At 39.7% G+C, this 26,901-nt stretch overlaps 1 long non-coding RNA gene across 3 annotated transcripts in view; it reads right to left on the bottom strand.

Moving 5' to 3' along the window:
- LOC131419165 (uncharacterized) overlaps positions 1 to 22,946 on the bottom strand; it is a 51,940-nt gene extending 28,994 nt beyond the window's left edge. For 2 of the 3 annotated variants that reach the window (XR_009223158.1, XR_009223159.1), the window contains exons 1-2: positions 22,885 to 22,935; positions 6,102 to 6,157 (exon numbers count right to left, since the gene is read on the bottom strand). This is a non-coding gene — a long non-coding RNA (uncharacterized LOC131419165). Of the gene's footprint in view, positions 1 to 6,101; positions 6,158 to 22,884 lie in introns of all 3 variants that reach the window. The other variant, XR_009223161.1, reaches the window with a different exon arrangement.
- Positions 22,947 to 26,901: the final 3,955 nt, after the last annotated feature.

Here is a 26,901-nt window from a genome sequence, read left to right as displayed (position 1 = left end):
TAAGTACTTCACATGCAGTTCTGCATTGCATATTCATAATAACCCTGAGGAAGTAAGACTCATTAGGATCTCCATTGTATAGTGAAGAAAACTGAAGCATGAAAATGTTAAATAATTTGCCCAAGATCACTCAGCTAGGAAGTGGTTGACTTCATGTTCAAATTGAGGCAGTCTGGCTATAGAGTTTTTGCCCTTAACCATGACACTATACCACTTCTTTCTAATGTGTGCTGGGTAGACCTTACGAATAAAGAGACTGTTCAAACCACTTGGCTAGACTTTCTATCTCCAAACTTTTGCAAAGGCAGTATAGACATGAGATCCACCAAGTCTTTTCTTCTCCTCTTCAGCCCCACCTCCTATTCCTCCTTTTCCTGAAGGCGTATTACCAGAACTCAAATATTTTAATAGTTTGTTAACTACTTGAGTACAGTGTCTGAATCTAAAAGGGAGACCACCTGCCACCTTCCTGTTGCTGACATACGTTAGATCTTAAAGCACCTGGTTCTAGGGACACGCAAACATTTTGCTTTTAGTGTCACATTGTCTTGTGAGGGAATGACACATATCATTGTCAGAGGTTCATATAAATGGAACTTGTTCCAAGCAGGCAAAATTAACTAATATTGTCTCTTTACCATTTGGATAAACACAAGACAACTCAGTTTTGGATCTGTTTGATTTCTATCAACCCATTATTACCACTGAGTATTAACCTGAAGTAGGATGTTTAATATCTGAAGAGAAAACACTGCATCATAGAAAAATTATCATTCATTTTAGATATTGAACTTCTCTCCCCCAATTTTTTGTTGATACTTAAATTATTTGAATCTTATCATTATTCAATGGGCCAAACACAACTATTCTCACCTTGCTTACCACTCCAAAAATAATAAAGAGGAGTACAAAGAATAAAGTCATTACCAAGAATAAATCTGTCATTCTATCTCAGACACAAAAAATTTATGGTTGCACGTGTCCACCACAATGACGTATAGCTGGGGTCTCACTTTGGGCCAGAAAAAACGGAGCCAAGCAGCTCATCTGAAATAATATAGAAAAGCTCAAGCAATGATAGGAATTTGAGCTTCAGGATATAGTAGTAAACCATGAGGACAGGAAGAAATCAAAGGAAAGAGCGTCACAGAAATGAACAATAGGAAAAGGCAGGAGAATAGATTGTGGCATCTGAATGACAAATTGGCAAAGCCAGACAAGAATGCCTCAGAACAGGCTCTGGAATTGGAGGGTCCACTTGGTGATATTAGTGGTGGGATTCCCTCCATCTCCCACCTTGTAACTAGAGAAAGAACAGAATGCCTATAACCCATTTGATCAACCTACATAAACTACATATCTAGTTTACTAGTATCAACTAAGCTGGAAAGTTAAGGAAAGTTCTAAGAGGTCTGGTTGCCTCATGTATACTGGGCTGATGGAAGTGGGAGTCACTCACTATTTCCACCAGCCCAGAAGAAAGGGACAGTAGAGACACATTTGAGAAAACACACATGTCACTCCCCTGCTGCAACCCTCCAATAAGACCCAAGTAAAACAGGTCAGTCCAGCCGGGCAAGATCAGAAATGAAATAACCGATTGTATAAAGGCATTTCTAGAAAGACAAGAAACAGAATGTAGAAACAATTGCCTTTGACGAGCCTACTTCTAACTGATTTCCAACCCAGCAATGTGGTATTATGGGATAGTTTAAATGATGAATTTTACTGAAGTATTTAAATGATTAGCCTACTACATGAATTTGATTTTATAATGTTTACTCATCGGGATTCTCAAAGAAGGATGAAAAATTTTCAACTAAATGCTTTTACTAACAGCTCCCAGATTTTGTCATTTTGTCAGAAATATATTTCTGCCAACAATTTAATACATTTCCATTTCTTTTTTTTAATGTAGCCTTTTGAATTTATATATATTTTTTCCTAGAGCATTGACAAGGAGTGTTGGCAGAATAAAGAATCTCGTTCCTGTGGATTTATGCCCTTATTTTGCAGACTATCACAGAGTACTTCTCTAAAGTCCTTAAAGCATGCGGCAGAGGAAGGAGTTCTCATTCCCCTTGGCCCTCTCATACAGCTTTTGACTGTTGAAACCCACTGTGCGGGAAGGGGATTATTTTCTCATGCTGAGTTTTACAAACACTATGGGACTCCTCCACTTCCTCCTGGATCCACATCAAACTGTAGCGAAGCCTTTTTCAAGCTGTAAACATTTGCCATACAGTATTAGCATGCCACACATGGCCCAAAACACGGCCTGCTCCCCACAAACACGTAGGCAGGAAGGAAGGTTCACATTTGTGATACAAAGACGGCCACAGAATAGTCCCAACTTCTCTGAGCCTTTTTTTTCCTTCTCAAATCTACACTAACTCCATAGAGTTTATCTTCTGTCATGAGCCAACAGAAATAAATGCATAACGCTGTGAAGGCTGAATCAAAAAAGAAGCCTTCCGCACTCATCAACTATTGGTGGAAGGATAAAGTGATATATACTTTCTTGGGGGCAATTTTGTAGCATGCATCAAAAACCCTTAAAAATAGCATATTTTTACCAGAAAGTCCCACTTCCAGGAATACATCTGAAGGTGATAATCAGAAAATTGAAAAGATGGATCTTTCGGGACTTTTATTCCAAGGTTATTTATAATAACATAAAATAGAAATAGTCAACTAAATGCCCAACAATAAGATACTTCTTAAATAAATGGTGGTGTATTCCTGCAAAAAATACTCTGTAGCCAACAAACTGTTGATGCAGATCTATTTTTCTTGACATGTACAGATGCTCATAATATACCATTGAACTTTTTAAAAAATTATTAAATAGAAATAATAGTCTGTTGCCTTTAAAGATTTTTAATTATATAGACATAATGTAATTGCATAGGAAAAGTTTAAAAGCGTTATATGTACCAAAATGTTATGTGTAGCAAAATATGGTTATTGTTGGTTAGTAAGATTATAGGCTTTTTTTTGTCTTTTTCTTGATTTTTATAATGAATATTTTTATGTTCTATGATGAGAAAAATGGCAGCTCTCCTCTATTTTGAAGAAACATAACTGGGGGAAAAATAGGAGAGATTTTTCTCTTCACTTTCAAACCTCTGATTCATAATGAGAGCAGTCCCCTTCTTAGCAGCTGAGACATAAATAGACCACCACCTTCTGTTATTTCATGTCAATAGATGGCTCCGGGAAGCATTGCGAATGGTCAGGCCACGGCTGAAAGACCCAAGTGATATGGAGTTGGGGCAAGTCTGGATTAGTAAATGGCATCTCAGGGGCTTGGATGACTTATGCCTATTCCAAAAGCTGTTGCTTAGAGCCAGAGGTAGTTAGAGTGTGTAGGGTGGTACGGGAGTGGAGAGCTTCCTGAGTGAATGAATGCCACCACAGAGGGCTTCTGTGGAAGGCTGAGCACTGGTGAGCCATCAGGCCCTCCAGAGCACGTGCTTTTTTATCCCACCAGTTCCTCAGAGATCCTTAAGGAACAGCTTCCTCACATGAGACTTCACAGCCCCCCCGGTGTGTGCTACTGCACACTATACATACACCCAAGCACACTCACATGGCATTTCAGTGGCCAATTGTGTATAACACCAAAAGGAGGTGATAATGACACTTTCTCTGTGTCTATATTAAATATGGGATTATAAAATAGACTAATAATTTTTGTTGCATAAAAGTCCTTTGCATGCATCCAAACAGATTAGTGATTATTTTAAAGACACTTAATCAGATTAAGGCTAAAATAAGTAATTTTTTAGCTATTTAACTTTTCCTGATGTATTTTACTCTAATATTCTTTCAGACACACCTCTGCAAAATTTTAAGCAGGAAAATTAGTAATATTCCTATAAAAGCCATTTGTTAACTTTCAAGACATTTGAGGAGGCATCTCATGAAGTCCACTCTAGTCATTTTATAGGGGTCAAGTTGAACCTAGAAATATCTATCTTGTTTTTTCTTTTCTGATAGTAAAGTTCATGAAAAATAAATCTGTTCCAAAAAATATTAACTTGGCAGTTATTTTTGCCCTCGGAGATATAAAACATAATGTTCTTAAGTATGGAAGTATTTTTATAGCATTATATAGCTTAAGATTAAATTACGCTTACCCACCATTCCCCACTCTCACCACAAACCCTAAGACCAATATATTAGGTTGTAACATAAAAATGCCAATATTCAACTAAAATAACTGGTAAAATCGTAACTTTCTGGCAGAATAAGTCAGTTTGTCTTAAAAAGGTCTTTGAAGGGACACATAACATAGAATTACTTCTGGTGAGAATACTATACTTTATTCACATCCTGTCTTTTTTTTTTTTTTTTGGTGAGGAAGATTAGCCCTGAGCTAACGTCTGTTGCGAATCCTCCTCTTTTTGCTGAGGAAGATTGGCCCTGGGCTAACATCCATTCCCATCTTCCTCCACTTTATATGTGGGATGCCTGCCACAGTATGGCTTGCTAAGCAGTGTGTAGGACCGCGCCCAGGATCAGAACCTGCAAACCCCAGGCCACCGAAGCGGAGCACACGAACTTAACACTACGCCACTAGGCTGGCCCCCATATCCTGTCTTTTTAACCACTTCTACCCCCCAAAGAATCCAATCTATTTCTGTGATACCTCAAACTCAAGTGTGAGTATTTTGGGGGTGGGGGCGAGAGTGGTGACATGGCTGGTCCTATAGGTGAGATTATTTCTGTATTAACTAGAAGGCAGAATAACGCCTACTATTATAGGAAAGACGTGTGAACGTGACTTTACAGCCACAATCGGCATTTCCAAATGACATCCATTTTGCCTACAAGAGTAAAGAGAACCATGTCTAGGAAAGTGTGACCTGGGGCAGATTCTTCCGTTAGGCTTTCACAGCCTGTCCTTGAATGAGCAGTAACAGCATTCTCCCCAAATCCTTACCCACACACATGCACACCCACACATCACAGAGTAATAGACTGGGCCTTCATGCAATCCATCAGTTACAGTTCCGAATAGGAAGAAAAACTTAGGTTGTACTGTCAATCTACTCATCAACAGACGTTCTTTATGATAAAGTTTGTTCCTACTCTGTATATTCTGACTAAAACTGTATATTCTGTACTATAATTCTGTATCTCACTGTTCTGTCCTTATCTGTAATGCAATTTCAGAATAGCTCACAGATAATTGAATATATTATATAGTGTGAAATAATGTCATTGGAACCAAGAAACTAGACAACAAACCAGCTTTCAGCTTCAACTCTCTAAATCTTCTGGCTTTCAAATTTTTTTATAAAGCATTTAACATTATTCTAACATCAGGTTTTCTTGGAGTTCAATGAGAATCCAGTTCAAAGAGACTTCGGGTCAGCTCTGGATAAGGACATCAGCTGTAATGGCTACTTGTAGCTGTTTATCTGTTTATCTTTAACAGATAACGAGCCCCTTGTTCTATGGCTCATCTTCTGGTTGGTGCAGAAGGAAGATGATCCAGACCCCGCAGGTCTTTCATAGTAGCTGCCATCACAGTATGCTAGGCCACAAGTGACAGACTTGTCACCATTTCCAGAAACAAATTTATTATGGAGACTCTGGGAATTCAGCACAGCTCCCCCAGGGAGCAAATATCACCATGATTGCACTTCACACCCTTACACAGCGGATCCTCCAGGTCTGATAGGAGGATTCTCATCAAACACATGAAAGAACAAAGATCTGAAGTCTCCAAATCACTTTGCTATTTTACAAATCTCAACGTTGCATAAGCCTAGCCCAGTCATTCATGGAAATTTGGGAGAAAAGGCAATATTCACAAAATATTGCTCAAATATATTTTTTAAATATCTGCTCAAATCTTTGCCCTTGCTCAAAATTCTCCGTTAGTTTCCCATCACATTCAAAATAAACTCCTTACATGACCAAACTTGTTTCTAGTCTGGGCTTGTCCCTGCTATGGGTCCCTCTGCTGGGAGCATTTATTGAGCACCCTTCCACATGCAGTGCTTCCTCACTTTAATCAAATTTGCTTAAATGTCTCCTCCTCAGAAAGGCCTTCCATGACTTCCACAATTGCCTGATTTAAAACTTACCCATTAATTCATCCCCTTTTACTTCATTACCGTATCATCAGTGCCTGGAACAGTGCCTGGAACATAAGCAATACTCAATAACTGTGTGCTGAATGAATGACCTATAGCCCACAGTTAGGTATATGAATATTACTTTGCTATATTCAGACATGTGAATGTTTGGTCTTTGTTTTCTCAGACTTTATGGACAAACGATAATATTTCTAACACTGAATGGAGAACACTGAATGGTGAGTTAGTTAATGCTTAGATTTCCAAAGTACTTCTCACCATCAAGAGGAGATCAAAATCTATTAAATTTAAGAGTATACTGAAGTTTGGTTCTACTACTAGAATAATAATTAATTGAAAGTTTCAAGTGAATATTCTAATTGACCAGAAACCTTTATTAATTTCTTGCTGTTAAAAATCATTCTAGTCTATTGGGTAATTGAAAGAATAATGATTCAGGAACTTGAGACTGGTGATCTGGTTCTGGGTGAACTGAAGCAATGCATCCGACAGCTATGTGTCTTAGTCTCTCATCTATAAAACAGGAGATGCAACTACGTGATCTACATGATATTGCTGGAACACATGGAATTCGACAGAAACGTTTCCTCGTTCTCAGACAACGCAGGATGTGGCTAGGACTTCAGAGCCACTCATGAATATTCATGGTTATGGTCTATTTCTAGAAATTGGGCTGAATGTACACCAATAACAGGAAATAACCCATAGGATTTTTTTACTTTGCTTTAGTGAAGCTAGAATAGTTATTTAATTTTATAGCTTTCTCTATGAATGTCCATTAATTATTATGATTTTAATTATGTGATCTAAATCAGTGGTTCTCAGCCAAAGGCTATTTTGGCCCCCAAGGGACATTTGACAAACCTAGAGGCATTTTTGATTGTCACAACTAGGGGAAGGGGGTAGGGTTGCTACTGGCATCTAGTTAGTAGAGTCCAGGGATGCTGTTGAACATCCTACAACGCATAGGACGGCCCCCTCGCCCAGCCCAGAGCAATGCATTAACCAGCCCAAAATGTTAATAGCACTGAGGTAGAGAAATTGGACTAAAGAAACTATGATATTTGTGTTCTTGTCATTTGCACTTTTCCTAAACGTAGAGTGTCAGATAATTTCCAGGTACCTAAGGGATGCATTTAAATGAAACTAAAAAATAATTTTGTAGAAACAAATAATCAATAATGACTAAAAATCAACAAGCAAACAAACAAAACAAGAGAAACTATCAAATCTGGATAAACTCTTTCAAGCCAGTTGACACTGTACAGAGAAATGGAGGTAAAATTCTGCTTTCCCTGTTAGGCTGCCAGTTCTTTCTATAAAATGTCCCTTCAACAACTTTGTGTCACATCATGAAAACCAGCCTAAATTTTCTCACAGTGTCTGTGGTTAGTAAATATTTAGTAAGGAAGTATGAACACCTGAGCTGTGAAAACCAGACCTTTCAGCACACAAATCCAATGGAAACAATTAAAGAACACATTTTTATTGATAATTTTTTAAAATGATTTCTTGTATCTCTGCAGCTGTGTCACCAGGAATAAATGAAATATTTGTAAACTGGGCTGCACGTAGCTCTGTCTCTCTCAGGCTCAGCCCAGGACTTCTCAGCAATCCTTTCACAACCACCCTACTTGTGGGCGGGTATTTCCTCGAACTTCCTCATACTTGTCCCTGCTATTCTGACATAAATTCATCTTTGTCAGTGTCAGCTGAAATATGCAAACCTCTTGCTGATGTCATCTGGCGGATAGATGACCTTGTGGCTAAATATATACTGCGAGGCTTTGCAAACTGTCAATCTTCAGATTTAGAACTTAGTCTTTGGTGTGTTGGGCTTGTCAGTTTCACAATTTAAAAAGGAAATGTTTCCAGGACAACAACCCCGTCTTCTGACGACCACGTGTTATTTTCTCCATTTCAGTAAGACTTGACTTCATTTTATATATTTGAAAATTCATGAATAACAAAACACAGAAATCGGCCACTATTTTGCTACTTTTCAGATCAGCTTTTTCCCTTTCCTGTTTTAAGCATAGATAATTGTTTTAAGTAGATTCAGATAGATAATCGCTTAATTGTCTTATCTTCAGGAAAATTCAAATTTGTGTGAAAATGTGGGTAAAAGTGTGTAAATCAGGGCTGGCCCAGTGGCGTAGTGGTTAAGTTTTCATGCTCCAATTCGGTGGTCTGGGGTTTACAGGTTCATATCCCAGGCACGGACATATGCACTGCTTATCAAGCCATGATGTGGCAGGTGTCCACGTATAAAGTAAAGGAAGATGGGCACAGATGTTAGCCCAGGGCGAATCTTCCTCAGCAAAAAGAGAAGAATTGGCAATAGATGTTAGTTCAGGGCTAATCTTCCTCACCAAAAAAAAAAGTTGTGTAAGTCAAAACTGAATATATTTCTTCATCATGTAGGATTACTTTCTAAAGTTGGAGTCAATGTCATATTTTTTTCTTTGTAGTTTTTTGCCTTAATTTTCCTCTTATTGTTTTCTACCTTAGTTCTAACTAAACTTTCTAAGTTCTTAAATTTTTTTACTTCAGGGAACGTGGCAATATAGGCTTTCCAAAATGTCACAGATGTTGCCCTATTCAATGTTAAAATGTGTTAAAATGCAATGGTGGTCAAAACTGAACTCTACTAATTTAAAGAGCAAACTTTACTGATGGAATAAACTTTGATGAAATAGATTCAGTATATTAGAAGAATTTACTAACTGACAGCCCAGAATTAGCACAACACTGGGGAGGGTACATGTATTTAAAAGAGGTTGTTGAGACAACTTGATGTTAATATGTAAAACGTGTTGGAAGTTAAAAGAAGTTAGGATACCATGGTATGCTCCCTTGGAAATTGTCTTTTAATCAAGAAATTCTTATTGGGTATCTATGATGGGCTAACAGTATGCTAATCACTGGAGACAGAGGAATGAATCAGGCATTGTCCCTACCTTCTGAGAGCTTCTCAAAGTGGACATGCAACATGGAGATGCCTGAGGACTAGAGGTGATGAGCTGGAAGCATGTATTGTGTTCAATGTGATCAAAGAAGCAGTTAATTCTTCTCCTAGGTGCTCAAATACTAGAAAAAATGTGACTAGTAAGCATTTTAAAATATATAGGAAGTCATTTCATGTATGAAAATGTAAAAAGTAAATATATGCATATTAATTATAACTATGGAAAATACATTTATGTTTATGGACAGAGTTCTGAGTTTTATTTGGTCACTTTTTTCCTTGTACAGTTGCCTGCATTTACTGTGGGAGGTGAACCCTGAGAATCTGGAAAACTTGCAAGAGTTTAGCTTTACAGGTTCCTTTAACAGGGGTGGAGCAACAGGTTGTGATCAGCGAGTGACATGCATTGTTTCCTGAACGTGAAGGTGTTTACTCTGATTCCTTCCCTGGGGGTCCTGTTCCAGGGTTATCAACTGAGAAAATCATCTTCAACTGTTGTGCTCTTGTTGTTTGGGGGATTCCCCCCCCACCCCTCCACCCCCCGACCCCCACCCCCACCCCCGCCACTAGGCTAACTCTTCTAAAAACACCTGCTCAGTAATATGGGAGGGAAGGTCATGAGAAAGTCAACAATGTGACAGCCATTTCCGAGCCATCCTGATCTTATCCTTGAAGACAGATCACGTTCTCCAGCTGAAACAGTTATAAATAGCAGTTAGCAGTAGCTGGGTGGTACTAACAAGACTTTGAAGACAGCATAGGCTCTGCCTAGAAGCTGATTCCTATTTTGGGCATTAGTGGATTCACATACTATTGCATATCCCCTACCATCTCCATCCTTAGTCTGTCTTTTGCTTCTCCCAACCAGCCAAGATCCTTTTAAGCTTGACTTTCTGTAGTTTGTAGCGCGGAAAGTAATAGATTAAATAGCTATTTTATTTAAAATAATTTTTCAAATTATACTCAACTTTATTTGACATAGCTCCCAAATAGTGAGCATCCTTCATCAACTGGCCCCACGGCTTTGAGACTCACTGGCTCAGAGGTTTTACACTGGCCTCAAGGCTATAATTTCTTCATTCTGTAGAAGATCCAAGGGCCAAGTTTATTTAAGAGAACTGTTTCCATCCCAGGTTCAGCATAAAAGGATCTGAATGAAGATTCAGGGTACAAAGCAAACCCATATGCAGACTTCTCTGGTCATCCTAACGTTTTCTGTAAATGCAAGAGACCACCAGCCATTACAAAAGCACGACAAAGCCCACAAAAGTTAGAAAAGACCAGAAGTTTCTATCTGAAAAATCCACTGGGTATTCCAGAAAATGCTGAAAGATTGTTTTTAAAGTAGTATTTGGTAGTGATATTGTAGACATGGTTTGTTTCTTCCTTCAATAATGTGCTTTAAGAACATCTGTAATGTTTAGCTAATAGAAGCATTAGAATTTTGCAGGAATTCAAAATGCATGGCTAAATCTCACTAGACAAGAGTTTTTGAACACATAACACGTGCTGGGTACTGTTCAGAAGACCAAAATGTCTTCCTTTCATAGAGATTCAGTCTAGTGGAAAACTTCTTAACTGAGGAAAGTAATAATGGACCAAGAAGAATTCTGAGGTTCTTACTGACAATATTTTCAAAGGTAAAAGCAATACTGAGGTTATAGGAATCTTTGATTTTATTGGAAATAGATATAAATTTACTGGAAAGAACTTCATTTATATCAAAATCCTATTAGAGCCTTAGTACCTGGCAAAATATCTCTGGGCCTTAGTTTCATCATCTATAAAAATAAGGAGTTAGATGAACTCGCAGCTTCCTTCCAGCTCTACTATTCTACATCCATTATTATATATTTCCAAAATTTATAGACAAAAGTGCATTATTTGACAAGAAAGTATTTGTTATTCCTCTAAAAGTTACATGTACGTGCATATCATGATAATATATTTTAGTCAGGGGAGTTGTAGTTGCAAAGATAACACTTTATTCTTGTTCCTGTTATAAGGATTTTAAGGGAGGTCAGTGTAATTGTCAACAATAAATATATGTTGAGCACCCACTGTGTATATGGCACTTAAGTAGATGCAGATTCAAATGATGGTATTAAGGAGGGCAGAAGGTGTCCCTGCATCCGAGACCTTCCAACACTGCTGCTCTGCCGTAGAAGAGCAAGGTTTGCCCCGAGCCCCGCTCTGCCTGGCCAGTGCAGGATGGTGAGGGAGACCCACCCTCTGACCTTATCAGCTGCCCTCGACCTCGGAGAATGGTTAGTCCCAGTCCCATTGTTTAGCACTTCCTGATCCTACTTGCTCCCTCTGACTCACCAAACATGAAATCATAGCTCAGAAAGCTTCAAAGGGACCATGGAAAGCCCTAGATACACACAGTTTAAACGATAAAATGGTGTCGACCATAACAAGACTATTAATAAAATCATGAGTTTATCAAGACAGCTACACTACGTAAAGACCTTACCCCCAAATAAGGCTGGGGTCCCTTAGGCTGCTTCCCAACGCCTTCTCAATCTAGATCCACCCATTTCTTCAATCTGCACAAGTATTAGGCTCCAACAATAATGCATTCCTCAGGGCCGGCCCCATGGCTTAGCGGTTAAGTGCGCGCGCTCCGCTACTGTCGGCTCGGGTTCGGATCCCGGGCGCGCACCGACGCACCGCTTGTCCCGCCATGCTGAGGCCGTGTCCCACATACAGCAACTAGAAGGATGTGCAGCTATGACATACAACTATCTACTGGGGCTTTGGGGAAGAAAAAAAGGAGGAGGACTGGCAATAGATTTTAGCTCAGAGCCGGTCTTCCTCAGCAAAAAGAGGAGGATTAGCATGGATGTTAGCTCAGGGCTGATCTCCCTCACACACACAAAAAATAAAATAATGCATTCCTCATAGTTCTCTGTATGTGACATGCTTGCTTCTAACCTTTTCCTTTGAATTTACAGTATCATACATACAGTGCCTAGCGTGCCTTCGTCATCTCCCTACTCCACCTGACGAAGCCTTCTCCTGTGAAACCAGACGAAATGCCATGTGCTCTATGAAGCCTTCAGGATAACCCTGGATAGAGTCAGTCAGGCCCTCTCTCTTACTAGCTGTTCATATTTTCATCAAAACCCTTCTTGTAATTTTCAGTTGACATGTCTTTCTCTGTCACCAGATTTCAGGCTCCTTAAGGGAATAACCTTCGTTTTATTTATCTCTGGATCCCTAGAGCTTTTGGGTCCTTGAGGCTCAAAGTTTGTTTAATAAGTGAACAAACTCTGGCTTCTGCCTCATAGCAGAGATGTCTTGAGTAAAAGTGTGTGTAATGGGAAGGAGGGGCAGGGTAGTGAGCTTGAGTGGTCACCTAGAGCCAAACTAGAGAGGTTCAGGGAGCCCCCCCAAACTGCACCCAGTTAGTGAGAGAAGCCAAGAAGCAAATCCCAATTCATTGCTCTTTCCACTAATTGTGCTCATAAAAATTGAATAATATGGAAGGAGTTGAAGTTGGATATCTTCAGACGATGTGTTTTGTTTCTCTCCTAAATGTTGGAGGAAGAATGGGGGTGCTAGAATGATCAGATAAGCTGAGGAGTCGCCCGGGCCCACTTCAAAGGACATAGGTTTGTAATCTTTCAATAGGTGACACTGAGATCAAAAATTAAACAAAACAAAGCAAAACAAAAAACCTAGGCCTTCTTCATCTACCTAGTCCAGTTCCAGGGTAAGAAAAAGTGTATTATTTAAGGTAATAAACACTGGTTGCTGTAACTAGCACCTCCTAAATCTCAATGGCTTAACAAGGTCAGATTGCTGTTTTCCCTCACATCAAGCAGAGAAAAGTGGGGAGCTCTGCTCCCAGTCGGTGGCCAGCTAGCAGCACACAACTGATCATGGGAAGGTGTTCAGAGTACAGGCCTGGAAATGTTGCAGATCAATTCCTTCACATTCCATTGTCCAGAGAGCAATAAAAAGGCCATGTCTATCAGCAAAGGGGCTGGTTAACACAGTTTACTTGTTTCCAAAAAGAGGAGAAACCAAAATTCTCCCACAGAGAGAAAGTAAAAAGTCAGGAAGGAAAAAGGAGAAGCCCAGAAAGCACTCAGAAGTTTTCACTCTCTGGGTCTCTCTTACGTAAATATCCCTTAGATTATCACACAGCTGAAGAACGGAATGCATATAAATATGGAACTTATACATATAGATGTATACACATATACATATAAGTTCCATTCTTCAGCTGTGTGTGAGTGTGTGTATGTGTGTGTGTATACATGGCAGAGATGGGGCCCAGAGTGTGAAAAGGGACATGAGATATTTAAAAGTGTATATTAAAATATATTTATATCAGTTATATGTTTTCCTTTTAGCAAACTCTAGTTTCTCGTCATATTCAAATTATTTGGGCCTTTCACTGTATACAGGGGACTTACAAAATGTCCCCATACAGGACATTTTCTTTCATGGCTCTTTAGTTTGGGGCACATACTGTTTCTTCTGTCTATTCCGGTTAGAAAAAATAGTGATTAATTCTAATCGGTTCTCATCCCACCCCTCTACCTTCATCTCCTTATTTTCCAGCACTTGCTACTATTTTTTTTAAGATCTAGGCAAGTTCTCTCAGTAACTTGTACTTATTTCTGCACTTATTGAATGGTGATTATTTTGTTTGTGTGCTTGTTTACGTGCTAAACTGTGAGTTTCCTGAAGACCAGCTCTTCTCGGATGCCCAGTGCCTCACAGAGCTCCAAGCATGTAAGAGTTAGCACGACCATGTAAAGTATTGACCAAACAGAGAAATTTTTGAGTGAAATGGTGAAGTACTAATAATTACGTGAGACAGCAGGAGTAAACCAAAGCTATTCCTGGAAATTAGGGACATAGATGCTCTGTAAATATGTGTTGAATGAGAATACAAGCCCTATTCTGGCCATCTTTTTTTCATCTGATATTGCTTTATCTCGCATCTCCATTACTTAGAACAGTACCTGGTGCATAGTCAGTGTGCAATAAAGATTTGTTGCACAGTTGAAGGACTAGGAGAAAACAAAATACCTGGCAGTTCTACAAGGTTCTAGTCTTGCTCAAGGAAAGAGCCTTGTCTAGAACCCTTTCATCAGTTGTCCTCTCACTTTTCCATCCAATATGTTCTTTCAACAGCTTTGCCTAACACAGTGGACCTCCCATACTGTCTTTCCATAGCACTGCTAGAACTTGACGCTTCCCTTCCGATGCAACATGACACATAAATCCATGATCCTTCAAAACAGGAAACTTGCTACAGAGACCACTATTTTGATTCAGGGATTTCATTAGTGATTCAGGTATCCCCATGTTAGGTTCAGTCCCCAGCCCCTGAGCCTTCTTTAAACCATCCTGACATATTTCCCTTCCTAGACTTGGACACAGAGTTGAGTAGCAGGAGCAGTGGGAGGCAGAATAATTCTCTCTGTCCCATTTTGACTGCTGTCACCCAGAAGCAGCCGTTGCTAGAGAGGAATGACAAAGTAAGGGATGTTTGAGGCTGTTACAATCAGAGGAAGAAGGGAGGGGCTGATGGAGTTGGGAAAGACTGTGTTGAATTCAACTGAGTCATCACCCAAAAGAATTGAATGTCAGAAATGAGAGACTGTGTGTTTGGGGAAAGACGTGATGGTGATGGTGAAGGCATGCTGTCTTAGAGTCTTTTGGAAGCATCGTGGAGGAATTTGGGGAAGCAACTCTAGAACTGTGGAATGGATGATTTCTGAAGTCAAGGTCAGTAAGATCCCAGAACCCGAGGCTGCTGGCCCCAGCAGGAAACCCCTCCTGAGAAGCCCACATCCTCCAATTTCTGGGCAGGTTGTGATGCGGAAGCACAATCTTCCATACCCTAATTAGCGCTCTTGGTTTGACAAGGGTGGCTCCCATTCCAAGGTTTCCTTTCTGTGTTGTTTTATAGAAGATTTCATGGGCAAGGACCACCAACTCAGTTCCTCTTCAAGTTCATTGAAGAATGTCAGCAAATTACAATTGTTCAGAATCAAAATTTCATAAACTTGGCTGCAGAATATTTATGATGCAAAAACAATCGCAAAGGCTTTGCTGTACAGCTTTATTGACACAGCCTTCCTGTCCCCACATCTTGCTTCCTCTCAGGAAAGTGGGACGTGTTGGATGATTTCCCAGCTTCTATTTGGAGAGGAAGTCGACAGGTTTTCCACCATTTAGCCCCCACCAATCTCGCTCGCCTCGGAACACCTGCAACCAAAGGCTATGCTCATTCTCTTTTGTGCATTTGCAGCTATCAAAATAAATGAGCCATCTTGGATGGGAAAATGACATCTCTTTTCAGAGTAACCTCACTCTCCACATGTGCACAAGGACGCATACGCCCTGATGTTATGCACATTGCCTATGACTAGAATTACAATTCAGGCATTTTGCATTCAAAACCAATGTCAATAATTGTCTCAAAAGAAAGAGCTTCTAAGAGACCTCATGTACTGGCAGCTTTTCTCTGGTATTGCCCATCTATTTTACACACAGTAAATTCTTAAACCCACATGTTAATGGAAGACAAGGGAACTGTCTGCCTTCTCTGCCCAGATATATCACTAATCCAATACTAATAATCCTGTTGAGTGCAAGTCCTTTTCCCACCTACTCCTTCACTCCCATCCTGAACATCTGTCTCAGCAACCAATATTCTACAGAGAAACGATAGTCGCTGGGCTCCTCGCCCACCTGCCAGTCCTCCCTGGACTCTAAAGTTGGCTCAGACACCCTGGGAGGTTACGATGGTTTGAGGCTCAGCCTAAGGCTTGACACAGGGATAGAGAGCATGCTCTTTGCTCAGATGGATGGTCATCTATTGCTTATTATCCGTAACCCTGGCTTCGAGAATGGGAATTGTCATTTGAAATTCGTTTGATAGAAAAACAACAAAACTCCACAAATCCACAGGCAAAAAAACCCGATCACTAGATTCAAGGAGCCCTCATGCCTCACTGGCACTCTAATGTGTCTGTGATTGGGGCATCCATTGCTGTGGTGGTGATGGTGGCATGAGAGGAGTAAGTGTGAGTATAAATAGGTCTGCATACATGAAGATAGATTGCTCAATGTTACAGAACTCAACTCTGCTCTGGAATTTCCTCAGCCTATATGGCTGGGTTTGATGAGAACCAGGAATGTAGTACATGACCATCCTTTCACAAACTTCTTGACACACTAAAATGGGCCCAAAACCAAAAGTGACCATATCCTGTTTCATCAAGCACTCTCCAGGAACTAGTCACTTCCTTTAATGTGACTCAGTGTCAGGAGATGAAAACTTTCAGATAACGTCATTTCTAAGTGTCCTTTTCTGCTCAAATGGACTTCATACAAATGTCCACCCCAATGTCTGTCCCCTCCAAATCCCTCTGAAGCTTTTATTCTTGCAAAATACTCATGCCTTCACTATAGTTTTTCAGATTATTCTAAGAGCGTTCTATTCAGAAAACGCCACATCTTTTCCTTACATTGATTTTTGCCGTCTGTCCCAAGCTTACCTTCTTTTCTGTTTATTTGCAGCCTACCAATTCTTCAAAGTCCCAGCAGAAGTCCTTCTTCAAGAAGGAAGTCCACACTAATTTTCCTCTCCACATAATACCAGGAGTACTTACTGCCTGCTGAACTCACTTGGCAGTGGTCATATTCTGCCTTTCATTGTCAGTCATATTTTATATGTACATATCAGCAATATCTTGATATCAGCAAGATTGGAAATTTCCTTAAGAGTCAACAATTTATCTTGCAAAAATCAGTATTTCCAACAGAGTCTAACACGTGCTAAGTTCTCTGTTAGGGCATCTTGAATGATAGAGCAATAGAATATTGATGGCTGACCAGTGAATTTACCTTCTATATCAGTTAAAAAGATTTCTGGCCATTAGGCATGACCTCCTTCAACATTGTTTCCCTTCTGTCACACCTATAAACACCAACAACCACTCCCTTCTTTTTTCCTCTTTTCTTAATTATAAGAACATGAAGTATCTCCTGCACAAAGCTGATCCCTCTATATGTTTCACTAATTCTATTCTCCCACCCTCCTGCCACGGATCATTCACTTTCTCCTGTGATTCCTTATTTCTCTTTAGTCTGTAAAACATCCCTCCCTTGACCTCAAATCCAGCTTATTCGGTTACTTCACTTCACACCCCCTTCAGCTTCTCCAAAGACTAGTCTGTACCTATTTGCTATTTCCCTTTCTTTATCTTTTTATTCTCAACTCTCTGCCACCTGGTTTCAGCGCTGCCACTCTCCTAAACTTGCTTTAAGTTCATCGACCATCTCCTTCTTGTACAATACAATCAGCATTTGTGTATTGCTGTCTTACTGGCCTCTCTGCTCTATTGGATATTGTTGATCACTTTCTTCTTGAAGTTTTCTACTCACTTGGGTTCTTTATATTGAACCCCTCTGGCTTTTCTCTTACTTCTCTAATATTTTTCTTCTTCAAATCTCGCATGGTCTTTTCCTCTTTGAAACCCCTTAAATGTTGATTTTTCCCAACATTCTATGCACAAACAACTTCTCCTCATACACATTCCTGGGCAACCAATTCACTCTGGACACATGAGATTAATTATTACTGCAATGATAATAATAATAATTAGCAATATTTCTGGAGCACTTTGTACCATATGTTGTTCTAAGTACTTTTACATGTATTAACTCAATGAATCCTCATTCACACTGTATTTTACAACAAACGCTTTATAAATGAAAAACAAACAAACAGAGAGGTTAAATACCTGGCCCATAGTCAAAAGAAGTAGCAAAGTCTGGCTACAGAGCCTGTGCTCAAGTGTAAGTTCTGGGTTACATACAGAGATTTGGGGATTCGTTTGTCTTGAACAATTGGTGACACCATCCTCTAACCATCATTCAAGCCAGAAATCATTGAATCATTCTTAACTCTTCCTCCTCCCTCACCTCTCACAGCACATCACTTATTGAATCCCGATGATGTCAGTTGCTACATATGTCTCCGATCTGTGTTCCCTATTTCCACAGCCCTTTCACCATCAGGCCATCACTATATTTTGACCGGACTACTAAAATAGCCTTTTAACTGATCTCCTTGCTTCCAGTGTTGTCTTCCTCAAACCTATAGTCACCGTATGGCAACAGAGCATTTTAAATAAAAGATAAATCTGACATGTCACTTCTCTGCTTTAAAACCTTCTAATGGCTCCTGATTCTCTAGGATTCAAAGTCTACCTTCTGTAGAATGGCATATAAAGCACTTAGTCTTGTTGACCCCTTCATCTTCATCTATTACATAAAATTACCTGTAATTCCCTGTACATAGGACTTCTGTCCTTTATTGATACTGTTCCCTCAGCCTATCCTGTCTGCCTGGCTAACTCCTATATGCCTTTAAATCTCATCTAGGGCTAGACATCCTGCCCTTGCATTTAACGACATTGCATTTTTTACAAAGTATTAATAATCTGTGTATCATCTCTCTTCTCCGCTAGGTTATCAGCTCTTAAACATGAAGACTTTGTCCTATTTTTCTTCAAATTTGCAATGTTTTGTATGGTTCCTGGTACAAAATAGGCACTTTTTAAATGTTTGTTTTAATGAATATATTAATAAACAAATGAATGAATATAAACTATTGTTTTTCTTTTACCATGAGTTATTTTTCAATAGAGCACACACATAAAAAAACTTAAATAAGAGAACATTTTTGTTTATACTGCTGGACATTTTATAGCAATAAGTATTAATTGTAACATATTTATTTTCCTTAAAGCAAGACAAATGTTATAGGAAAACACTACTAATTCCATAGCACTGCCCTCATTTGTTTTTCTATCTTCCCTTACCAAAATTTCCATCTATATTGTCCCAATGCAAAATGTAAAATGTCTATTCAGTCACTGTATGTGCTCACCAGTAGTTGTATGATTTATATTAGGATTAGCTGCATGCTATAGAAAAACCCAAGATAACAGTGGCTTAAGCACAATAGAAGTGTTTTTTCATCTCACATTAAAGAACTCCTAAGGAGACAGACCAAGACCGATATGGCAGTTCCAAGGTCATGAGGAATTCAGGTTCCTCCTACCTTGCTGCTTCTTGATGCATTGCCTCATAGTCTACGATGGCTTTTGGAAACTTAGCTGTCTTATCTGCATTCCAGAGAGCAGGAAGAAGGAAGACCAGAGGAAGGGTTTGCCCCTCCCTTTTAAGAATACTTCCTGGAAATCGCATACAAAGTGTCCATTTACATCCCACACTAGCAGTCAGGACAATTGCAAAATATAGTTTTTGTTTGTTTGTGGCTTTTTTTAGCGGGTGGTAGCGTGAGCAGAAAAAGTTCAGATTTTGTTCTTAAGGAGAAGGGGGAGTAGATGTTGATGTAGTCAACCAATAGTCTCTACCACAGGTTAGTCTGAATATATGGAACATACAGAAGTCTCAGAAGTATTATACAGGTGAACAACCTGCGATCCGCTGAAGGATGAACTGGAGGTGATCGTTATCTAGGTGGTGAGCCTGTCAATAAAACCAAGAGCAAATAAACAGAGTGAAGCTGCACAGCTGGCTTCACAGAACTGAAGGTTGAGAGTTGTGAATTCACTTCACTGAACCAAGAAAATGAATTGTGGTCTTTCTGCCACTGTTTAAATTCACTGTAACAAATATTAATTAAGCAGACAATATACGTGGTCGGGTTATACGTAGTCCAATGAAATGTTGGGATTATAAAGAAAATGAGATTTCTTTACATGGTGAACGTGTTTAGACTGGCCCATTATTCTAGGCTAGTGCTTCTGAAACTTAACTGTGCACAGGAATTACCTGATATCTTGCTAAAATGCAGATTCTAATTCAGTAAGTCTCAGGTAAAGTCAAAGTTCTGTTGCACTTTGAGTAGCAAGGCTTTGAGAGCCTCAGCACATGTCAATCCATGAGTTAGTTCCGGTTTCCCGTGAAGTTGATGTCAAGTTGGTAGAGATATGCAAGAGATTTATAGAAGAGCCTGTGGAGGACAGAAGGGAGAGAGCCAGGGAAGGTGGGAGAGCCCTCAGATTTCAATGAAAGTCTAACCTGGATAGGAGAGAGAAAAGGAAGGAAGAGTATGTTGGAGTATCATTCTACAGAGAGACCAGCGGAGAAACCTGAACCAAGATGCCCATCAGAGTCCTACAGTTCACAAGAATGGGCTTGCACTGGTACTGCAGCCATGCTCAATCGTTGGCTGGGAGCATCTCTCGGGAAGCACAGCCTTGGCGCTCACAGAGTAGTGGATCCAGAGGGGCAGCAGCTTGGGACATTAGACAATTACACTTCATGCCATAGGAGATCTGAGTGGTGCCTTCTAATAGTTGCCACAATCCATATTTCTTGTCCTCATATGTACAGTACACTGAATATAATTTAATGTTTATTTGAGGTCCTTGCAGTACCTGAGAATATTTATTACAAATACTAATTTTTCAACATGGATTTACAGCACATGGCCTAGAGCACCTTCAGTAAATATTTGTTATTAAATAAACAAAATTGAAGATTAAGGAATTACAGCAATAAAGAATGAATTGGAATAGGTTCCAAGACACACCATGGAATTTGCATGGGTGGGGAGGATAAATTATTTCCAACCTATAGTCTTGGTATTCTCTTCTTTCTCATAAAAGCTGATTGCAGCAAACATTATCCAATTTTAGGTTTCAGTTAGTTGGTGTTTGGTTGTAATTAGGATAACAACTTGGATTCATTTCCTCTAAAGAAACTATGGAAAAAATAATTTAATGAAAACAAATTAACCATCTTAGAATTTACATAACTTACCCATATGCACTTTGAACATGAATGTAATTACATAATAATTTTGATTCAAAATTACATCATTTGGCACACTTTTGTTGAATGAAATTAGCCAAGTCCAATTTAATTTGTGTAAGGCACCAACATTTTCCACTTTTGGAAATAAAAGGTCTTGGGAGATAATAATTCAATTGGAACTATTATATTTTCATTTTTATAGATTCATTTTTAATATGTTACAGGTCATAAATTTATAAGTCAAAAATGACTATTTCCGAATGTATAAAATGTACAAACTTTGACAGGAAAGGTCATTATGTCCTTTTATGAATTTGGGGTTCAAATTTTCTCTAGTTTCTTCTTATCAGAGTCATAAGTTGAATGACTTATATCTTTATTATCATATACCAACTGATATAACTTGGTACTTCTTATCTACAAGCCATTGGAAGAATTCACAGAAAAATCTACCATATATTACAGAAGAAAATGTTGCACTGATAAAATTTAGGGGCAAGAGGTTTCCTCTCCACACCAAAATAGAATAAACAATCTATTGATCATGTCCTTTTCATCATCATGACTCTACATCTGAAAGCATCATTCATTTATTCAATAAATCATTATTGAGTAGGGTAAGGACAAATCACTGTGGTAAATTCTATCAGGAATTCAATAATGAATTAGGCCTGCAATATACCCTCAAAATACTTTGGAACATATAAAAGCTAGGAGCATTTGGATAAGCTACCCCATGGCAGTTTCTCTGTGACCCTTGGAAGCAGGCTTACCATCCCAAGTAAGTATAAAGGTGGGGCTATGGAAGTTCTATGGGAATAAGATCTCTGTTTTGCTCTATGATATTTTGAGTTCAGACGAGAGAGTGGTAGTTTTCTTATTGGGATAATCAAGCTTCTCAAAGAGGTTTCATTTGACTTGGGAGTGGAAGGGTGGTTAGCATTTCAATGAATGAAAATGACAGAATGGGCATCTAAGACTAAGGGAATGGCAAGATCAAAGACCCAAAGAAGAAAAAACAGCCAGTATTCTAGAAACAATGAGTACTCTGGATGTTTTAGAATGCAGGGAAGTAGTAAACAGAAGGAATAAAAAGATTTAGATCAAGCTTAAGAGGGCTTTGAATAACATGCTGAGGAATCTGAACAGAAATCCCACAAGCAATGAGGAAACGTTTCAAGTTTCTAAAGAGGGTGCTGATGTCATTCTTCAGATAAGTTGATTGGGTAATATGTGATATTTATTAGATGAGGTAGAGAGTGTGAATTTGTTGCTTTTTGGAAAATAAAGTTTTTCAGTGTCTATTGTAGGGAATCAATGAGGTAACCCACAAGAGACGACAGGAAAGATTTCTAGGTAGTAGAGGGCAAATAGCTAATTACTAAATATTCAGTAGACTGGATCTGCATGTTTTGTATGTTTCTCAATAAAATTGGAAGTGGGCATTGAAAAACAAGAAAGTTGGGGATTATAGGTCAAGATGGCGGCGTAAGCAGACTCGGAACTCACCTCCTCCCGTGGACACAGCCAATTTACAACTACTCGTGGAAAAATTACCCCTGAGACAGAACTGAAAACTGGATAAGAGGAACTCCTACAACAACGGACAATCCTAACTGAGGTGGAAGAGGCAGAGACTCCCTTCTGGAGAGGAAAAACGCCGCCTTCACAAGCCACCAGCTTCATGGCCGCCAGGAGCAGTTCACAGGTCCGCAGCCCTCCCTGGAGGCGCGGGGCCCTGAGCCAGGGAGCGCCCCCGCTGTGGGCATTTTGTGGACCCAGCACAATCGAGACCAGCGGCATAATATCTGACTTTGCCTGCTACTAAAGCATTGGGGAGTACCCCCAGAAAACCCGGTTCACAAAGAAACTAAAACTGGCTCTTAAAGGACCCGCGCGCAAACTCACCCATTTCAGAAAGCATCCTAAAATCACCACAAAGAAAGGTGCACAGTGCTTTGGTGACAAGAGACTCACCTAATGGGCCCTGAGTGCATCTCGGTAAGGGGTGAGACCTCTCCAGGGACTGGGACATTGGCGGCGGCCATTATTGTGGCCCGGTGTGGGCGTGCTGACACAGACGCCATTGGAGTTCTCCCTGGGGCCTGCTAGCCCAGGGTCTGCCCCACCCGCTAGAGCACCGATTTAATCCAGCTCAGCCAGGGCAGGCAGCCCACCCTAGAGACTGGACCCACCCAACAACAAGCCCTCAGGCAACTTGTGGGCCTGCATAGATTGGTGACTGGATTCTCTGCAGCCTGGCAACTGAGCCGACTTGAGCGGGGCAGGGTGTGCACAAGGAGCGGGTGGAGAGTGTGGGGCAGTGGTGGAGTGTGTGGGGCTCCTGCCGTGGAGAGACTGGGTCCGCTTGGAGAAGTTGGGGCACTCACACGGGGCAGGACTGTGTTGACTGTGTGTGTGGACCTGTGGGCGGCAGGGCTTGTCAGCTGCAGAAGACTTGTGCTTCTCAAAGACCCACATAGGAGGTTTGCCCCACCTTCCAAAGCCTGAAACAATTGGGTGCTCCTGTGCCTGAGGCCAGCCCCACCCAGCTGCAATCCTCAGAGAGCTGACAAGAGACCTAATAGGCTAGAGGCTTACAGCAATTGTAAGGCCCTGAGCCTAACAACCTGCCATGCTGGGGGCCTACTCACTTACAAGAAATACTGCAACACAAATGTGGTATTAGAACTTGCAGCCAACTGTGCTGGGGCTCCCCACACCTCATAAAGAGACTGAAGGGCCCACAACAACTACAAGCAGCTGAGCATTACAACAGCTGGCCAGGAGCATAACTCAGCCTCCCTGGGTGCCTACGGGGAGAGCAAACAGGCCACAACAGAAGGACACAGGTAGCCCACATAGGGGTCACCCCTGGAACATTGAGAACTGAGGGAAGCACACTGGAAGCCTCCTAAGGCATCACTTACATAAGGTCACCTATCCAAGAGCAGGAGACGTAGCTGACCTACCTAATACGTAGACACAAGCACAGGGAAAGAGGCAAAATGAGGAGGCAAAAGAATACATTCCAAGTAAGGGAACAGGACAAAACCCCAGAAAAGGAACTAAGTGAAACAGAAATGAGCAACCTACCCGACAGAGAGTTCAAACTAAGAGTGTTAAGGATGCTCACTGATGTGGGGAGAGGAATAGATGAACTCAGTGAGAATGTCAACAAAGAAATGGAAGATATAAAAAAGAACCAATCAGAAATGAAGAATAGGATACTGGAAATGAAAAATTCATTAGAGGGACTCAAAAGCAGAGTAGAGGATACAGAAGAACGGATCTGTGAGCTGGACGAAAGACTAGAAGAAATTACCCAAGGTGAACGGGTAAAAGAGAAAAGAATTAAAAAGAGTGAGGACAGTCTAAGGGACCTCTGGGACAACATCAAGCACACTAACATCCGTGTTATAGGTGTCCCGGAAGGAGAAGAGCGAGACAAGGGGGCAGAGAATCTATTTCAAGAAATGATAGATGAAAACTTCCCTAGCCTAAGGAAGGAAACAGACATCCAGGTACAGGAAGCACAGAGAGCCCCAAACAGGATAAACCCAAAGAGGCCCACACCAAGACACATCATAATCAAAATGTCCAGAATTAAAGATAAAGAGAGAATCCTAAAAGCCGCAAGAGAAAGTCAAGTTACATAAAAAGGAAACCCCATAAGGCTATCAGCTGACTTCTCAGCAGAAACCTTACAGGCTAGAAGAGAATGGCATGATATATTTAAAGTGCTAAAAGGAAAAAACTTACAGCCAAGAATACTCTACCCAGCAAGGTTATCATTCAAAATGGAAGGAGAGATCAAAATTTTCCCAGATAAGCAAAAATTAAAGGAGTTTGTCACCAAGAAACCAGTGCTACAAGAAATGTTAAAGGGACTGATTTAAGGGGAAAAGAGAAGACCACAAATAGGAAAAATTATCTATTTCCATGATAAGAGGGCAATGGATACAAATGCACAAAAAAGAGGTTAGATATGATATCAAAAACATAAAATGACGGAGGAGGGGAGTTAAAGAGTACGGCTTTCAGACAGAGGTCAAACTAAAGTGACCATCAATTCTGTATAGAAGAAGAAAGGAACAGAGAAGGACTACTAAAACACTGAGAAAAAAAAAAAGTTAAAAAATGGCAGTAAATACATACTTATCAATAGCTACTTTAAATGTCAATGGATTAAATGCTCCAATTAAAAGGCATAGGGTGGCTGACTGGATAAAAAAACAAGACCCATATATATGCTGCATACAAGAGACACACTTCAGACCTAAAGACACTCACAAACTGAAAGTGAAGGGTTGGAAAAAGATACTCCACGCAAATGGCAATGAAAAGAAAGCTGGGGTAGCAGTACTCATATAAGACAAAATAGACTTTAAAACAAAAACTGTAAAAAGAGACAAAGAAGGGCATTACATAATGATCAAGGGAACAATCCAACAAGAGGATAGAACACTTGTAAATATCTATGCACCCAATGTAGGTGCACCTAAATATATAAAGCAATTATTAACAGACATAAAAACAGAAATAGACAGTAACACAATAATAGTAGGGGACTTTAACACTCGACTTACACCAACGGATAGATCATCCAAACAGAAGATCAATAAGGAAACATTGGTCTTAAATGACACACTAGAACAGATGGACCTAGTGGATATATACAGACATTCCATCCAAAAACCGAAGAATACATGTTCTTTTCAAATGCACATGGAACATTCTCCAGGATTGATCACATATTAGGCCACAAAACAAGTCTCCATAAATTTAAGAAGATTGAAATAATACCAAGCATCTTTTCGGACCACAACGGTATGAAACTAGAAATCAACTATAGGAAGAAAATCAGAAAAGCCACAAATATGTGGAGATTAAACAAAATGCTACTGAACAACGACTGGGTTAACGAAGAAATCAAAGAAGAAATCAAAAAATACCTGGAGACAAATGAAAATGAAAATACGACATGCCAGAATTTATGGGATACAGCAAAAGCGGTTCTAAGAGGGAAGTTTATAGCGATACAGGCCTATCTCAACAAACAAGAAAAATCTCAAATAAACAATCTAACAATGCACCTAAAGGAACTGGAAAAAGAAGAACAAACAAAGCCCAAAATCAGTAGAAGAAGGGAAATCATAAAAATCAGAGCAGAAATAAATGAAATAGAGACCAAAAAAACAATAGAAAAAATTAATAAAACCAAGAGCTGTTTCTTTGAAAAGATCAACAAAATTCACAAATCTTTAGCTAGACTCACCAAGAAAAAAAGAGAGAAGGCACAAATAAGTAAAATCAGAAATGAAAGAGGAGAGGTTACAACAGACACCTCAGAAATACAAAAGATTATAAGAGAATGTTATGAAAAGCTATATGCCAACCAATTTGACAATCTGGAAGAAATGGATAAATTCTTAGAATCATACAACCTTCCAAAACTGGATCAAGAAGAAGTAGAGAATTTGAATAGACCAATCACCAGTAAGGAGATCGAAACAGTAATCACAAAACTCCCCAAAAATAAAAGTCCAGGACCAGATGGCTTCCCTGGTGAATTCTACCAAACATTCAAAGAAGACTTAATACCTATCCTTCTCAAACTCTTCCAAAAAATTGAGGAGGGGGGGAAGCTCCCTAACTCATTCTATGAAGCTGACATTACCCTGATACCAAAACCAGACAAGGACAACACAAAAAAAGAAAACTACAGGCCAATATCACTGATGAACATCGATGCAAAAATCCTCAACAAAATACTAGCAAATCGCATACAACAATACCTTAAAAAGATTATACACCATGATCAAGTGGGATTTATTCCAGGTATGCAGGGATGGTTTAACATTCGCAAATCAATCAACGTAATACACCACATTAATAAAATGAAGAATAAAAATCACATGATCATCTCAATAGATGCAGAGAAAGCATTTGACAAGATACAGCATCCATTTATGATAAAAACTCTGAATAAAA

Source organism: Diceros bicornis, chromosome 20 (genome assembly GCF_020826845.1).
Source record: "Diceros bicornis minor isolate mBicDic1 chromosome 20, mDicBic1.mat.cur, whole genome shotgun sequence".
Lineage (NCBI taxonomy): Eukaryota > Metazoa > Chordata > Mammalia > Perissodactyla > Rhinocerotidae > Diceros > Diceros bicornis.
Note: the sequence above shows the minus strand (reverse complement) of the source record. Positions and strands in the feature narration are given on the sequence as shown.